The following is an 18,609-nucleotide window of genomic DNA, read 5'->3' as shown; positions in this document are numbered from 1 at the left end:
CTGTTTAGGGCCAAATAACATTCTAGTTTGCTCTGTTTTTTTGTTAATTCTTTCCAATGTGTCAAGTAATTATCTTTTTGTTTTCTCATGATTTGGTTGGGTCTAATTGTGCTGCTGTCCTGGAGCTCTGTAGGGTGTGTTTGTGTTTGTGAACAGAGCCCCAGGACCAGCTTGCTTAGGGGACTCTTCTCCAGGTTCATCTCTCTGTAGGTGATGGCTTTGTTATGGAAGGTTTGGGAATCGCTTCCTTTTAGGTGGTTATAGAATTTAACGGCTCTTTTCTGGATTTTGATAATTAGTGGGTATCTGCCTAATTCTGCTCTGCATGCATTATTTGGTGTTCTACGTTGTACACAGAGGATATTTTTGCAGAATTCTGCGTGCAGAGTCTCAATTTGGTGTTTGTCCCATTTTGTGAAGTCTTGGTTGGTGAGCGGACCCCAGACCTCACCACAATAAAGGGCAATGGGCTCTATGACTGATTCAAGTATTTTTAGCCAAATCCTAATTGGTATGTTGAAATGTATGTTCCTTTTGATGGCATAGAATGCCCTTCTTGCCTTGTCTCTCAGATCGTTCACAGCTTTGTGGAAGTTACCTGTGGCGCTGATGTTTAGGCCAAGGTATGTATAGTTTTTTGTGTGCTCTAGGGCAACAGTGTCTAGATGGAATTTGTATTTGTGGTCCTGGTGACTGGACCTTTTTTGGAACACCATTATTTTGGTCTTACTGAGATTTACTGTCAGGGTCCAGGTCTGACAGAATCTGTGCATAAGATAGTCTCTAAAAGCACTAGTCTCTAAAAGCACTTCATGATGACAGAAGTGAGTGCTACGGGGCGATATTTAGTTCAGTTACATTTTCTTTCTTGGTTACAGGAGCAATGGTGGACATCTTGAAGCATGTGGGAACAACAGACTGGATAGCGAGAGATTGAATATGTCCGTAAACACTCCAGCCAACTGGTCTTCGCATGCTCTGAGGCCGTCTGGGCTGGCAGCCTTGCGAGGGTTAACACGCTTAAATGTTTTACTCACGTCGGCCATGGAGATGGAGTGCCCACAGTCCTTAGTAGGCCCACCCGTGTCGGTGGCACTATGTTATCCTCAAAGCAGGCAAAGAAGGTGTTTAGCTGGTCCGGAAGCAAGACGCCGGTGTCCGCGACGTGGCTGGTTTTCCCTTTGTAGTCCGTGATTGTCTGTAGACCCTGCCACATACAGTGGCAAGAAAAAGTATGTGAACCCTTTGAAATTACCTGTATTTCTGCATAAATTTGTAATTCAATTTGATCTTCATCTAAGTCATAACAATAGACAGTGTGCTTAAACTAATAACACACAAATTATTGTATTTTTCTTGTCTATATTGAATACATAATTTAAACATTCACAGTGTAGGTTGGAAAAAGTATGTGAACCCCTAGGCTAATGACTTCTCCAAAAGCTAATTGGAGTCAGGAGTCAGCTAACCTGGAGTCCAATCAATGAGATGAGATTGGAGATGTTGGTGAGAGCTGCCTTGCCCTAGGAAAAACATTCACAAAATTTGAGTTTGCTATTCACAAGAAGCATTGCCTGATGTGAACCACGCCTCAAACAAAAGAGATCTCAGAAGACCTAAGATTAAGGATTGTTGACTTGCATAAAGCTGGAAAGGGTTACAAAAGTATCTCTAAAAGCCTGTATGTTCATTAGTCCACGGTAAGACAAATTGCCTATAAATGGAGAAAGTTCAGCACTGTTGCTACTCTCCCTAGGAGTAGCCGTCCTGCAAAGATGACTGCAAGAGCACAGCACAGAATGCTCTATGAGGTTAAGAACAATCCTAGAGTTTTAGCTAAAGACTTGCAGAAATCTCTGGAACATGCTAACATCTCTGTTGACGAGTCTACGATACGTAAAACACTAAACAAGAAATGTTGTTCATGGGAAGACACCACGGAAGAAGCCCCTGCTGTTAAAAAAACATTGCTGCACGTCTGAAGTTTGCAAAAGTGCACCTGGATGTTCCACAGCGCTACTGGCAAAATATTCTGTAGACAGATGGAACTAGAGTTGAGTTGTTTGGAAGGAACACACAACACTATGTGTGTAGAAAAAGGCACAGCACACCAACCCCAAAACCTCATCCCAACTGTAAAGTATGGTGGAGGGAGCATCATGGTTTGGGGCTGCTTTGCTACCTCGGGGCCTGGACAGCTTGCTATCATCAAAGGAAAAATGAATTTGCAAGTTTATCAAGACATTTTGCAGGAGAATGTTAGGCTATCTGTCCGCCAATTGAAGCTCAACAGAAGTTAGGTGATACAAATGGACAACGACCCAAAACACAGAAGTAAATCAACAACAGAATGGCTTCAACACAAGAAAATAAGATTTCTAGAGTGGCCCAGTCAGAGTCCTGACCTCGACTTGATTGAGATGCTGTGGCATGACCTCGAGAGCAGTTCACACCAGGCATCCCAAGAATATTGCTGAACTGAAACAGTTTTGTAAAGAGGAATGGTCCAAAATTCTTCCAGACCATTGTGCAGGTCTGATCCACAACTACAGAAAACATTTGGTTGAGATTAATGCTACCAAAGGAGGGTCAACCAGTTATTAAATCCAAGGGTTCACATACTTTTCCCACCCTGTAGTGTGAATGTTATTAGTTTAAGCAGAATGTGTTTGTCTATTGTTGTGATTTAGATGAAGCTCAGATTATACTTTATGACCAATTTCTGTAGAAATCTGGGTATTTTCAAAAGGTTCACGAACCTTTTCTTACCACTCTGTGTCTCGTGTCTGAGCCGTTGAATTGCGATTCCACTTTGTCTCTATACTGACGTTTTGCCGGTTTGATTGCTTTTCGGAGGGAATAACTACACTGTTTGTATTCGGCCATATTCCCAGTCACCTTGCCATGGTTAAATGCGATGGACTGGCTTTCCGTTTTGAATGCTCTTCATTCAAAGACTCAATCATGGACATTCTTACTGACACTTGTGGCTGCTTTACGTAATGTATTGTCTCTACCTTATTGCCCTTTGTGCTGTTGTCTGTGCCCAATAATGTTTGTAACATGTTTGGTGCTGCGATTATGTTGTGCTGCTGCCATGCTATGTTGCTATCGTGTTGTTGCCATGTGGTGTTGCTACCATGCTTGCTGTGTTGTCTGTCGCCTTAGGTTTCTCTTTATGTAGTGGTGTGGTGTCTCTCTTGTCGTAATGTGTTTTTTGTCCTATATTTTTAATCCCAGCCCCCATTCCAGCAGGATGACTTTTGATAGGCCATCATTCTAAATGATAATTTGTTCTTAACTGATTTGTCTAGTTAAATAAAAAATACTGTTCGACTGAACGTTCAAATGGGCAAAACGAGTGACCTAAGTGACTTTGAGCGTGGTATGATCGTTGGTGCCAGGCAGGCCAGATCTAGTATTTCAGAAACGTCTGCACCTCCAGGGCTTTTCACGCATTCACTACAGTGTCTAGGGTTTACCGTAAGGGGTGCGACAAAAAAAATCCAGTCAGCGGCAGTCCTGTGGACGAAAATAGCTTGTTGGTGAGAGTTGGAAGGAGAGTGGCAAGAATTGTGCAAGCTAACAGGAATAGCTTGTTGATGAGAGTTGGAAGGAGAGTGGCAAGAATTGTCCAAGCTAACAGGTGGGCCAAAACAGACAAATAACTGCACAGTACAACAGTGGTGTGCAGAACGCACAACTCATTGATCCTTGTCATGGATGGGCTATTGAAGCAGAAGACCACACCGGGTTTAATTTGTATCAGCTAAAAACAAAAAGAAGCGGCTCCAGTGGGTACGCGTTCCATTGACACATCCTGCCTGGTATCAATAGTACAGGCTGGTGGCGGTGGTGTACAGCCGTCCAATCTGCATCAACTGTGTGATGCAGTCGTGTCAGCATGGACCAATATCCCTGTGGAATGTTTTCGACTTGTTGAATCCATGCCCAGACGAATTCATGCTGTTCTGGAGGCAAAGAGGGGTTCGACCCGGTACTAGACGGTTGTACCTAAAACTGGCCGGTGAGTGTTCATTTGCATTCTCATTCCACTCCGTCATCACCACACATACATCATCTGTGCCATCACTGGGAATCTGCTCCTGGGCATGTGGCAGCTGCTGTGTGTCTGTCCTTCTGCAGCCTGTGTTGTGGCCCTGGCATGTGGCAATATAATGGATCCATTCATTACCATTAAGAAAACACATCGCATTTGTCACTTACTTCTCATTCAGAAACACATTTACACTTGACAGTTTCCCCAGATATTTTCACAATTCTGTATTGTGTATTATGGTTACATATTGGTTGAACTTGGATATTGATAGTGATTTAAGCAATAATGCCCGAGGAGGTGTGGTATATGGCAAATATACCACTGTTAAGGGCTGTTCTTAAGCACTACGCAACGTTTTGAAAGCAAAAGTTCCCCCACATTATTGGCATTGTTTAATTCAATTTTCGTAATAGCAAGTTAGGCCTGATGGTTTGGTTAGCTGAACTAGCAAGTATGTTTGATTACCAAGGCAACTATTGTAGCTAAACAGTAGCTAAATGTCCTAACTACATTATAGATATCACCAAAGGGAGGAATTAGGTCAGTCACACATATTGCTGACCTAAAAAAGGACCATATAGGATATCTGAAGGAAAGGGTAGGCCTATGTGTTTTTTGTCTCATAATGAAGTGCAGTACATTTCTGTCATTATGTCTTCAGACATTCATCAAACATACATGCTTTCCACTGAAGCGCAAATTCTGATCGTGAGCCTCTATAACAGTAATAGGCTACCCTTTCTCATGCGCTCACTGCTGTATTTCTCCCATTTCTCCGCTAGGAAGCTGTGTTGTTCTTTGTTTCTGGGACAACACGATGCAGGCTCTGTGCCTCCGATTGACAGACATTTTTTCTCTCCATTGCTCTGGTTTACTACTATTATCAACCAACATAAGGATAGTTTTGTGGACAGTTCTCTGTTGCAATAATTCGGACTATCAAAACACGGGCACTGAAGGGAGTCACCCACAATCTTTTTTTGTCAATAAAAAAAAACATTCACAGGAGAAATCACCGTCGTAGTTCCCCTTCGGAAACCATTTGTCTGCTTTTCAATTAGTAAGTAACATTAGCTACATTTGTTGTTTTCCAGCTAGCTAGCAAGTTATGCTATCAGGAATAACCACATTAGCTAACGCCAGCTAGATGCCAATTTGTTTTACTTGCTAAGTGATTTAAAACAGCCAACGAAGGAACGTTTTAAGTGTTCTCAGTTTACGAAGATTATGAATATCCAAAGGACACTGGGTAAGGTGAACCTTGATGGATTTTTCCATGTTTTCATTGTGGAATTGGGAGTCAGCGAGGCCCTAAGAACAGAAGCGTCCCAGGATTGCACCATGACACATTTGTCACAGATAGAACAAGGGTTAGTTATAAACATATTTTGTTGTGTCCCGAGTAGTTAACGTTACCCGTAGTTATCTAGCTAGTGAACAGATATGTGCTTCCTTGTCTTAACTAAATGCTATCGTATTTGCATCATACTATTTATATGCACTACAGTATTTCAGCCAGCCAAATTATTGCAATGCCTACATCTCCAGTTTCCATTCCTTTCACACAATCCACTTCATTAAGCTAACGTTAGTTTGCATTCACTGATTTAGCTGACTAACGTTAGCTGTCCTCATGAGCAGTAAATGTTAGAGAATGTTTTAATATCATAAACTCAAATCCTAAACAATCATATAAAGGTAACTGCCAAAATAAAGGAAACACTTGGGTAAAGGAGTGATACAAGGTATTATGAAAGTATTTGCTTTTAATTAAGCATTTAACATCCCATCATGCTTATGGTCAAGTATAACAATGCCAAGATTACCATTTTTGGGGGGCTATCATGGCTAGAAGAAGTGAAGTCTCAGTGACTCTCAGTGACTTTGAAAGAGGGGTCTCAGAGGAGCATAGAGGGTTTAAAGTGTGTGTCAGTCAGTCAGTCAGTCACCTGATCTCAACCCAATTGAACACTTATTTAGATTATGGAGCTGTGTCTGAGTGCGTTTTCCACCACTAACAACAAAATACCAAATTATGGAATTTCTTGTGGAAGAAGGGTGTTGCAGCCCTCCAATAGAGTTCCAGACACTTGTAGAATCAATGCCAAGTCGCATTGAAGTTGTTCTGGTGGCTCGTGGTGGCCCAACACCCAATCAAGACACTACACCATTTGACTTATTTTGGCAGTTACCTGCAGTTGACAGGAATTTGTTCATAAAGCCATCTAGCAGCACGTGCCTGATTTTAGTCAGCAATACAAACCAAGAAAGCTGCTAGAGCAATGTTGTGATGTGATGGTTCACCGTTTAATAACGCCACACTGTAAAGATGTATTTACTATCAATAAGATGCAGAGACTTAAATTATCTCACATAGTATATTATGAAAGTTCACATGTGCCAACAAAGCTTTCACAATAAAATGGCAAGTAAGGCTAGTTTATCGATAATTATGGAATTATAGTGCCTTTTTATCATGAATGTGCTCAAAATATGTTCTGGCTGTCATTCCTACGCTCTGCCAGCTAAACAGTGCAAAATTATTGATGGTGTTCATAAGATGTCCAAGCATGTCTTTGTCAAGAATGATGACATTCTCATGTAACACAGACTGCTCTGATATGTCCAAAACATTTTGGCTGCTTTAATGCCACTCTGTCATAAATCTAAACTGAGAATCCATAAATATTCCTATTTTCGTGCTCTTGGATTTATAGGTTTCAAAATATTCCGGGTCAGGAGTTTGTTCACACTTTGGTTGACTCTTTCCCATAGAACAGCTTCAGACGACAGCCCATGAATTGGCCGGTGAGGCTGAACAGAACTCACAACCATGTTTCCAGATGCGTGTCAGATGCGCTTATCGTTCAATAGAAATGTTTTGGACCGCTGCCTATGGCTTGAGAGATCACAGAGATGGTATTCTGAAGGTTTGCACTTCAGTTGGCCTCCTACTCTCATGATGTCCCAGAGCGTGCCAAAGTGAACTGATTGTTGTGATTAAAATGCTCCCCCATCTTTTGAAAACGTGCACATTATCAATACTGTGAAGCCAATCATGTGGATGGATCAACAATTTCAAATTAGTATATGTTCGGTAATGGGCCTACTTTACGTAAAGTGTTACCTGTGCAGCAGCGTTAATGTTAGTTGTCAATTGCAAAGAAAAAAAAATAAAAATATGAAAAGCTGATTAAACTGTTGCTGGCCAAAATGACCGGCAGAAAAAACATCCATTGAAAAATAATGCTGTTTATTCATGGATGGAAATACCAGTTGATGTACAGTGCATTAGGAAAGTATTCAGACCCCTTGACTTTTTCCATATTTTGTTACAGCCTTATTCTAAAATATTGATTGAATTATTTTTTGTTCCCCATCATCAATCTACACACACAGCAAACTTTTTTTTTCAACAAATGAATAATAAAAAAACAGAAATAACACATTTACATAGGTATTCAGACCTTTTAATCAGTACTTTGTTGAAGCACCTTTGGCAGCGATTACAGCCTTGAGTCTTCTTGGGTATGACGCTACAGGCTTGGCACACCTGTATTTGGGGAGTGTCTTCCATTCTTCTCTGCAGATCCTCTCAAGCTCTGTCAGGTTGACTGGGGAGCGAAGCACAGATGTTTTCAGGTCTCTCCAGAAATGTTAGATCGGGTCAAGTCCGGGCTCTGACTGGGCCACTCAAGGACTTTCAGAGACTTGTCCCGAAGGCGCTCCTTGGCTATATTTATCCTACCATTTCTACTGTTCTGCGTGCCAGTTACGATTTTCATGTAACGTTTTTTTTTCTCAAAATTGTCAAGTGGTTAATCAAAAAATCTGTAAGCAGTAAATGACTAATTAATACATGCATTAACAGAAATGGACAGTGGGGCAAAAAAGTATTTAGTCAGCCACCAATTGTGCAATTTCTCCCACTTAAAAAGATGAGAGAGGCCTGTAATTTTCATCATAGGTACACTTCAACTATGACAGACAAAATTAGAAAAAAAAATCCAGAAAATCACATTGTAGGATTTTTAATGAATTTATTTGCAAATTATGGTGGAAAACTTTTGTTATTGACCAAATACTTATTTATCTCAAAACTTTGTTATATACCCTTTGTTGGCAATGACAGAGGTCAAATGTTTTCTGTAAGTCTTCACAAGGTTTTCACACACTGTTGCTGATATTTTGGACCATTCCTCCATGCAGATCTCCTCTAGAGCAGTGATGTTTTGGGGCTGTTGCTGGGCAACACGGACTTTCAACTCCCTCCAAAGATTTTCTATGGGGTTGAGATCTGGAGACTGGCTAGGCCACTCAAGGACCTTGAAATGCTTCTTACGAAGCCACTCCTTCGTTGCCCGTGCGGTGTGTTTGGGATCATTGTCATGCTGAAAGACCCAGCCACATTTCATCTTCAATGCCCTTGCTGATGGAAGGAGGTTTTCACTCAAAATCTCACGATACATGGCCCCATTCATTCTTTCCTTTACACGGATCAGTCGTCCTGGTCCCTTTGCAGAAAAACAGCTCCAAAGCATGATGTTTCCACCCCCATGCTTCACAGTAGGTATGGTGTTCTTTGGATGCAACTCAGCATTCTTTGTCCTCCAAACACGACGAGTTGAGTTTTTACCAAAAAGTTATATTTTGGTTTCATCTGACCATATGACATTCTCCCAATCTTCTTCTGGATCATCCAAATGCTCTCTAGCAAACTTCAGACGGGCCTGGACATGTACTGGCTTAAGCAGGGGGACACGTCTGGCACTGCAGGATTTGAGTCCCTGGCGGCGTAGTGTGTTACTGATGGTAGGCTTTGTTACTTTGGTCCCAGCTCTCTGCAGGTCATTCACTAGGTCCCCCCGTGTGGTTCTGGGATTTTTGCTCACCGTTCTTGTGATCATTTTGACCCCACGGGGTGAGATCTTGCGTGGAGCCCCAGATCGAGGGAGATTATCAGTGGTCTTGTATGTCTTCCATTTCCTAATAATTGCTCCCACAGTTGATTTCTTCAAACCAAGCTGCTTACCTATTGCAGATTCAGTCTTCCCAGCCTGGTGCAGGTCTACAATTTTGTTTCTGGTGTCCTTTCACAGCTCTTTGGTCTTGGCCATAGTGGAGTTTGGAGTGTGACTGTTTGAGGTTGTGGACAGGTGTCTTTTATACTGATAAGTTCAAACAGGTGCCATTAATACAGGTAATGAGTGGAGGACAGAGGAGCCTCTTAAAGAGGAAGTTACAGGTTTGTGAGAGACAGAAATCTTGCTTGTTTGTAGGTGACTAAATACTTAATTTCCACCATAATTTGCAAATAAATTCATAAAAAATCCTACAATGTGATTTTCTGGATATTTTTTTCTCATTTTGTCTGTCATAGTTGAAGTGTACCTATGATGAACATTTGTCAGTGAAAACAGTATAAAAGACATTACAGGCCTCTCTCATCTTTTTAAGTGGGAGAACTTGCACAATTGGTGGCTGACGAAATACTTTTTTGCCCCACTGTATGTAACCAAATGACAAGATTAACAGTACATTTAATACTGATGACATATAATTGGGAATTGATAAAAAAAAAAATCAAAGAGCGAACAATTCACACAGGGAAACAATGAATGCACATTAATTGGCGGGAGACAGTTGAGCTTGGGCTACTCAAAAAACGACTCATCTTCGCCACACACCACTCCCCGTCTCAACTTTATTATTTTTTGGGGTGTACTTTTTACCCCCGTTTTTGTGATATTGTTGCAACTCCCGTACGGACTCGGGAGAGGCGAAGGTCGAGATCCATGCGTCCTCCAAAACACAACCCTGCCAAGCCACACTGCTCACTTAACCCGGAAGCCAGTATGTCGGAGAAAACACTGTAGAACGAAGTCAGCGTGTGTGCGCCCGGCCCGCCACAAGTCACTAGAGCGCAATGGGACAATAACATCCCCTAATCCTGGACGAGCCTGGGATCGAACCTGGGTCTGTAGTGACGCCTCTAGCACTGAGATGCAGTGCCTTAGTCCTCTGCACCACTCAGGAGGCCATTGTCTCAACATGTTTTAATTATTCTCAAGACATATTATCTTTACACATTTTAGATGGTTTTCACTGACATCTGCAACTCAATAATCAGCTATGCCTATTGCCACGGGCGCTGCACAAATTGCAGGCTTCCCAAATAGGCATAAGCCTACGAGCTTGTGATTTGAAACACTCCACAGCTATTTTTTAAAATAAGGTAATGTTCCTCGATTCCTCTGTGGCTAAATCATGCTTTCTGGTAAAGTATTTTTAATTATTTTATTTATTTCTGTATTGACAGGAGTAGTTATATAACTTTAGCACATTTATTTGACTTCCCTATTGGACCCAACGCCAAAGTAATTTCTCTCCTGTTCCATTGGTTTTCATATCAACTTTCTTTTGTTGTCCAGAAGCCAAAGGCATAATCCTAGTTATATTAGCAACCCATCATAATTGTTGCATCTTTAGATTCCCCCTCTTTCTAAGTTTCTAACAGAGATTTTCATCTCTGTCACGTATGGAACCGATATCCGTTGCTCTGTTTAGATTGGTGCTTTCCCGCAAATTGCATTTTGGCAAATGTTTGAAAGTGACGTTTTATTGGTTGCTTCATTACATGAGTTGCATGTTCTGTTAAGATGCATTACCAGAATCTAAAAGTGATTTCTGTAATTCTGAGTAGAGTGGGTGGATGCTCTATGCACCCTATGCACCCAATGCATTTGGGTCTGGTAAATTTCTCAAATGGCCTGTAAATTAAAAATCTTCCCGGTCACGTAGTCTGGTGCCACATTTGACTAACGGATACCCTGCTGCCTAGTAGCACTGTTATTACATTGCTATATAGTGCTTTAGTAATTGCACTGTTATTACATTGCTATATAGTACTTTAGTAATTGCACTGTTATTACATTGCTATATAGTACTTTAGTAATTACACTGTTATTACATTGCTATATAGTGCTTTAGTAATTGCACTGTTATTACATTGCTATATAGTACTTTAGTAATTGCACTGTTATTACATTGCTATATTGTGCTTTAGTAATTACACCGTTATTACATTGCTATATAGTACTTTAGTAATTGCACTGTTATTACATTGCTATATAGTACTTTAGTAATTACACCGTTATTACATTGCTATATAGTACTTTAGTAATTTCATTGTTATTACGTTGCTATATACTGCTTTAGTAATTACACCGTTATTACGTTGCTATATAGTACTTTAGTAATTACACCGTTATTATGTTGCTATATAGTGCTTTAGTAATTACACCGTTGTTACGTTGCTATATAGTGCTTTAGTAATTACACCGTTATTACGTTGCTATATAGTGCTTTAGTAATTACACTGTTATTACATTGCTATATAGTACTTTAGTAATTTACTTTAGTAATTACACCGTTATTACGTACTTTAGTAATTGCTATATAGTGCTTTAGTAATTACACCGTTATTACATTGCTATATAGTACTTTAGTAATTACACCGTTATTACATTGCTATATAGTACTTTAGTAATTAATTACTGTTATTACATTGCTATATACTGTTATTACATTGCTATATAGTACTTTAGTAATTACACTGTTATTACATTGCTATATAGTACTTTAGTAATTACACCGTTATTACGTTGCTATATAGTGCTTTAGTAATTACACCGTTATTACATTGCTATATAGTACTTTAGTAATTACACCGTTATTACATTGCTATATAGTACTTTAGTAATTACGCTGTTATTACATTGCTATATAGTACTTTAGTAATTACACCGTTATTACATTGCTATATAGTACTTTAATTACACTTATTACATTGCTATATAGTACTTTAGTAATTACATTGTTATTACATTGCTATATAGTACTTTAGTAATTGCACTGTTATTACATACTAATGAATTTGAGTGGTTTGTGTCAGTTATTTAAATGTTTATTTCCATCTCCATTGAAACCCCCATAACCTCTGGATCTCTGTCTCCCACAAGGCCAATGGTCTGTTCATCCATGGGATGATCAGAGTTAAAGACTGATGGAGGAGGAGGCATGTTAAAAAAACCTGACCCCATCTTCTCCTTTACGTCTGCTTGTTCCAGACAGCTGCTACCACTACCTTCCCCCTTCACAGTGTCCCCAGTTTGCAAATGGCTCCTGAGTCCTGACCCTCTGTTTGGCCCTCCCTGGGGATGCTGGGAAACGCAGGCAGACGGGCCAGAGTGAGGCCCATCTGAATAACCCCCTTCTCCCTTGTTGTCCCCCTCCTATGTCACCCCACGGTAATCGTCAGTGGTCATTTGATGCCACATGGGAACGTTCTCCTCTATCCCAGAGTTCTGTGTGGATAAGGGGATGAAAGGGTTGGGAGGGGACCCATTGACGAGTATGGTTGGTCTATGGGCTCTTTTCACTACCTGCTGTAGCCCTACATTGATTTGCAAGTCTTAGTAGCCATGGTATTAGCATGCAACTTTTGACTGTGGAAAGTTTTGTTCTATCACTTTCTTCTGTGTTTAAAACAACTTAATATAAAGGTGCTTTCTGCTTTGACGTAAAAAATAAACAAGCCATTTATTTGCCATTTCATTAAAGGGTATCTCAAGCGCACTCTTCCCTGGGTTGTGTTGGGTGAAATTAGATCCATGAATCATCTCAGTGAGTTGTTCAACTCCTTCCCTGGGGTAGTAGGAGGTAAAAACTGACAGATGGCCCAGAAAGGGCCTGCTATTACCATTATTGTCATTAGTTTTATAACGTGTGTTCAGATGCAGCAGGCACACACATTTAAGGCTTCCAGGAAGACAGGAAGAGGAGGACGACAAATGGGAGAGGGAGGGTTGGTTGAAATTGCCAATAACACTTTTACTGACACCGATGTGCCCTCCACTCACTCACTCATTCACTCACTCACTCACTCACTCACTCACTCACTCACTCACTCACTCACTCACTCAGTCAAGCACTCTCTAACATTCTATCTCTCGCTCTGCTCCCTCATTCACTCACACTCTTCCTCCTCCGTTCCCAGAACCAAGTCATTGAACAGGAGGATTATGGGTTGTCACTGTCACAGTAGTCACTAGGCTTTGGTTCAGTGCTCTGTTGTCTCTGATTTGTCTGTCCCACTCCCATCATGCTTATGGGTCACAAATTATTACTGTAATTGGTTCAGGGAGGCAGGCAGCGCTTTTTCTTCTTTTCCTATGTTTTAATTTTTTTTTTACCTCTGACCTGGAAGTTGAAAAAATTCACCAATCCTACGCTGCTGTTCAAAAAATGTTATTGAGGGCCTCCCGGGTGGCGCAGTGTGCCATCAGAGTCCCTGGGTTCGCGCCCAGGCTCTGTCGTAACCGACCGCGACCGCAGTGCGCTAGCCAAGGTTGCCAGGTGCACGGTGTAGCCTCCGACATATTGGTGCGGCTGGCTTCCGGGTTGGATGCGCGCTGTGTTAAGAAGCAGTACGTCTGGTTGGGTTGTGTATCGGAGGACGCATGACATTCAGCCTTCGTCTCTCCCGAGCCTGTACGGGAGTTGTAGCAATGAGATAAGATAGTAGCTACTACAACAATTGGATACCACAAAATTGGGGAGAAAAAGGGGGTAAAATAAAAAAAATAAAAATGTTATTGGTTATGTACATGTATTTTGCAGGTGCAGTGAAATGCTTATGTTTCTAGCTCCAACACTGAGTGTACAAAACCTTAGGAACACCTTCCTAATATTGAGATGCATCCCCTTTTGCCTTCAGAACAGCTTTAATTGGTCAGGGCATGGACTCTACAAGGTGTTAAAAAGCGTTCCACAGGGATGCTGGCCCATGTTGACTCCATTGCTTCCAACAGTTGTGTGAAGTTGGCTGGATGTCCTTTGGGTGGTGGACCATTCTTGATACAGGACACTGTTGACACTGTTGAGCATGAAAAACCCGGCAGCGTTGCAGTTCTTGACACGCTCAAATTATTGTGCCTGGCGCCTATTACCATACCCTGTTCAAAGGCACCTACGTCTTTTGTCTTTCCCATCCACCCTCTGAATGGCACACATACACAATCCATTTCTCAAGCCTTTAAATTCCTTCTTTAACTTAACCTCTCCTCCCCTTCATCGACACCGGGTATTCCCAAACTAAGGTACAATGCCGTCGGGGGTACGCCAAATAAAAATGTGATTCACATTTAAAAAAATATTTATACACTTTTTTTTAATACATTTTTTGTATACATTTATAAATTGTATAGTTTTTTTTTATACATTTCTTCACATCTTCAAACAGTACATTTATATTTTACAACAGGGCTATACATTTGGGTGAGTTTTTTTTCTCGCCTGAGTAGCTTCGTTTCACTGCCAAAAGTAAAATGAAACCATCTAGTATTCAGCGAAACAACAACACAATGTCAAATACTGGTAGCCTCGTCAAATAATTAACATCTAATCACATTAACCGATACTCTCTCACAGGAAACCTTCACTCTTGCGCAGATATTTAGAAACTAAACATGACAATTTGAAAAATAAGCCACGGGAGTTTTTTGAGCGAGAATTAAGACGACTTTCGAGTAGTAAGACGCATAAAAGCATCAGATACCATTAATAAGAAGGGGTTAGAAGCATTTTATATGGTGAGCTACCAAGTGGCTAGGACAGGCAAGCCCCATACTATTGTGGAGGATTTAATTCTTCCTGCTGCCGTGGATATGGCTGGGGCAATGCTGGGGGAAAAGGCCCAAAAAACTATACAGACTATCTCTTCATCAAACAACACTGTTTCACGACGCATCAGTGACATGGCAGGAGATGTTTTGAAACAATTACTGCTTCGCATACAAGCCAGTAAATTATATGCGTTACAGCTGGATGAGTCAACAGATGTGGCAGCCTGGCACAGCTCCTGGTATATGTCCGTTATGTTTACGGGGGGTCAATTAAGGAAGACATCCTCTTCTGCAAACCACTGGAAACCAGGACAACATGAGAGGATATTTTTTAAAGTACTGGACAGCTTTGTGACATCAAATGGACTTTGGTGGTCAAGATGTGTTGGTATCTGTACTGATGGAGCAAAAGCCATGACAGGGAGACATAGTGGAGTGGTAACACGCGTGCAAGCAGTTGCTCCCGATTGCACTTGGGTACATCCACCGAGAGGCTCTTGCTGCCAAGGGAATGGTTAACTTTGTTAATATACTCTTGTGTATTTTCTGCACAATGCAATGATATGGGTAGCGACCATGTAACGCTTTTACAACATACAGAAGTGCGCTGGTCATCAAGGGGCAAAGTATTGACACATTTTTTTGAATTGAGAGACAAGCTTAAAGTTTTCTTTACTGACCATAAATTTCACCTGTCTGACCGCTTGCATGTTGAGTTTCTCACACGACTGGACTATCTGGGTGATGTTTTTTCTTGCCTGAATGATCTGAATCTAGGATCACAGGGACTCTCCGCAATATAGTCAATGTGCGGGACAAAATTGAGGCTATGATTAAGAAGTTGGAGCTCTTCTCTTTCTGCATTAACAAGGACAACACACAGATCTTTTCATCATTGTATGATTTTTTTTGTGTGCAAATGAACTCAAACTTACGGACAATGTCAATTGTGATATAGCGAAGCACCCGAGTGAGCTGGGTGTGCAATAACGCAAGTACTTTCCCAAAACGGACGACGACAAACAACTGGATTCGTTATTCTTTCCATGCCCTGCCTCCAGTCTACTTACCGATATCTGAACAAGAGAGCCTCATCAAAATTGCAACAAGCTGTTCTGTGAAAATTGAGTTGAATCAAAAGCCACCGCCAGATTTCTGGATTGGGCTGCACTCAAGAGTTTCTTGCCTTGGAAAATCGCGCTGTTAAGACACTGATGCCCTTTGCAACCACGTACCTATGTGAGAGTGGATTCTCGACCCTCACTTGCATGAAAACTAAATACAGGCACAGACTGTGTGTGGAAAATTATTTAAGACTGAGACTCTCTCCAATACAACCCAACATTGCAGAGTTACAGTGGGGAGAACAAGTATTTGATACACTGCCGGTAAGAATTCCGGCTCTCACAGACCTGTTAGTTTTTCTTTAAGAAGCCCTCCTGTTCTCCACTCATTACCTGTATTAACTGCACCTGTTTGAACTCATTACCTGTATAAAAGACACCTGTCCACACACTCAATCAAACAGACTCCAACCTCTCCACAATGGCCAAGACCAGAGAGCTGTGTAAGGACATCAGAGATAAAATTGTAGACCTGCACAAGGCTGGGATGGGCTACAGGACAATAGGCAAGCAGCTTGGTGAGAAGGCAACAACTGTTGGCGCAATTATTAGAAAATGGAAGAAGTTCAAGATGACAGTCAATCACCCTCGGTCTGGGGCTCCATGCAAGATCTCACCTCGTGGGGCATCAATGATTATGAGGAAGGTGAGGGATCAGCCCAGAACTACACGGAAGGACCTGGTCAATGACCTGAAGAGAGCTGGGACCACAGTCTCAAAGAAAACCATTAGTAACACACTACGCCGTCATGGATTAAAATCTTGCAGCGCACGCAAGGTCCCCCTGCTCAAGCCAGCGCATGTCCAGGCCCGTCTGAAGTTTGCCAATGATCATCTGGATGATCCAGAGGAGGAATGGGAGAATGTCGTGTGGTCTGATGAGACAAAAATATAGCTTTTTGGTCTAAACTCCACTGGCCGTGTTTGGAGGAAGAAGAAGGATGAGTACAACCCCAAGAACACCATCCCAACCGTGAAGCATGGAGGTGAAAACATAATTCTTTGGGGATGCTTTTCTGCAAAGGGGAGAGGACGACTGCACCATATTGAGGGGAGGATGGATGAGGGAAGGATGGATGTGTCCATGTATCGCGAGATCTTGGCCAACAACCTCCTTCCCTCAGTAAGAGCATTGAAGATGGGTCGTGGCTGGGTCTTCTAGCATGACAACGACCCGAAACACACAGCCAGGGCAACTAAGGAGTGGCTCCGTAAAGAAGCATCTCAAGGTCCTGGAGTGGCCTAGCCAGTCTCCAGACCTGAACCCAATAGAAAATCTTTGGAGGGAGCTGAAAGTCCGTATTGCCCAGCGACAGCCCCGAAACCTGAAGCATCTGGAGAAGGTCTGTATGGAGGAGTGGGCCAAAATCCCTGCTGCAGTGTGTGCAAACCTGGTCAAGAACTACAGGAAACGTATGATCTCTGTAATTGCAAACAAAGGTTTCTGTACCAAATATTAAGTTCTGCTTTTCTGATGTATCAAATACTTATGTCATGCAATAAAATGCAAATTAATTACTTAAAAATCATACAATGTGATTTTCTGGATTTTTGTTTTAGATTCCGTCTTACAGTTGAAGTGTACTTATGATAAAAATTACAGACCTCTACATGCTTTGTAAGTGGGAAAACCTGCAAAATCGGCAGTGTATCAAATACTTGTTCTCCCCACTGTATGTGCATCCTTTCAAGCACACCCTTCTCATTAACCCGAGTTATTCACAATTTTTTTACGAACAAATAAGGGTTTATATGTAAGATGGCTAAGTAAAGAGCAAAATTATTGTATTATATTATTATTTGTGCCCTTGTCCTATAAGAGCTCTTTGTCACAAATAATCAAAGTAACACAAGAAAATTACATAACAATAACGAGAAAATATACAGGTGGTACCGAGTCAATGTGCGTGGATACAGGTTAGTCTAGATAATTTGTAAAGTGACTATGCATAGATAATAAACAGCGAATAGCAGCAGTGTAAAAACAATGGGGGGGTGTTAATTTAAATAGTCCGGGTGGCCATTTGATTAATTGTTCAGCAGTCTTATAGCTTGGAGGTAGAAGGTGTTAAGAAGCCTTTTGGTCTATATTGTTCCTGGATGTCAGAGAGCTTGCCCCCAGTGATGTACTTGGTCGTATGCACAACTCTCTGTAGCGCCTTACGGTCAAATGCCGAGCAGTTGCCATACCAGGCAGTGATGCAACTGGTCAGGATACTCTCGATGGTACAGCTGTAGAACTTTTTGAGGATCTGGGGACCCATGTCAAATCTTTTCAGTCTCCTGGAAAAGGTATTGTCGTGTCCTCTTCACAACTGTCTTGGTGTGTTTGGACCATGATAGTTTGTTAGTGATGTGGACACCAAGGAACTTGAAACTCTCGACCCGCTCCACTTCAGCCTCGTCAATGTTAATGGGGGCCTGTTCTGCCCTTCTTTTCCTGTAGTCCACAATCAGCTCCTTTGTCTTGCTCACATTGAGGGAGAGGTTGTTGTCCTGGCACCACACTGCCAGGTCTCTGACCTCCTCCTTATAGGCTGTCTCATCGTTGTCATTGGTCAGGTGGCCTACCACTGTTGTGCCGTCAGCAAACTTAATGATGGTGTTGGAGTCGTGTTTGGCCACACAGTTGTGGGTGAATAGGGAGTACAGGAGGGGGACTAAGCATGCACCCCTCAGGGGCCCCAGTGTTGAGGATCAGCGTGGCAGGTGTTGTTGCCAACCCTTATCACCTGGGGGT

At 41.7% G+C, this 18,609-nt stretch overlaps 1 protein-coding gene across 7 annotated transcripts in view; it reads left to right on the top strand.

Moving 5' to 3' along the window:
• Positions 1–3,579: 3,579 nt before the first annotated feature.
• Positions 3,580–18,609, top strand: part of LOC139385503 (CUE domain-containing protein 1-like) — a 60,894-nt gene continuing 45,864 nt past the window's right edge. For 4 of the 7 annotated variants that reach the window (XR_011628959.1, XM_071130611.1, XM_071130617.1 and 1 more), the window contains exon 1: positions 4,888–5,120. The gene's annotated coding sequence lies outside the window, so the exon portion shown is untranslated. Of the gene's footprint in view, positions 4,028–4,877; positions 5,431–18,609 lie in introns of those variants that run through there. The other 3 variants (XM_071130614.1, XM_071130613.1, XM_071130612.1) reach the window with 3 other exon arrangements.

This window comes from Oncorhynchus clarkii, chromosome 27, assembly GCF_045791955.1.
Source record: "Oncorhynchus clarkii lewisi isolate Uvic-CL-2024 chromosome 27, UVic_Ocla_1.0, whole genome shotgun sequence".
In the NCBI taxonomy this organism is placed as follows: domain Eukaryota; kingdom Metazoa; phylum Chordata; class Actinopteri; order Salmoniformes; family Salmonidae; genus Oncorhynchus; species Oncorhynchus clarkii.
Note: the sequence above shows the minus strand (reverse complement) of the source record. Positions and strands in the feature narration are given on the sequence as shown.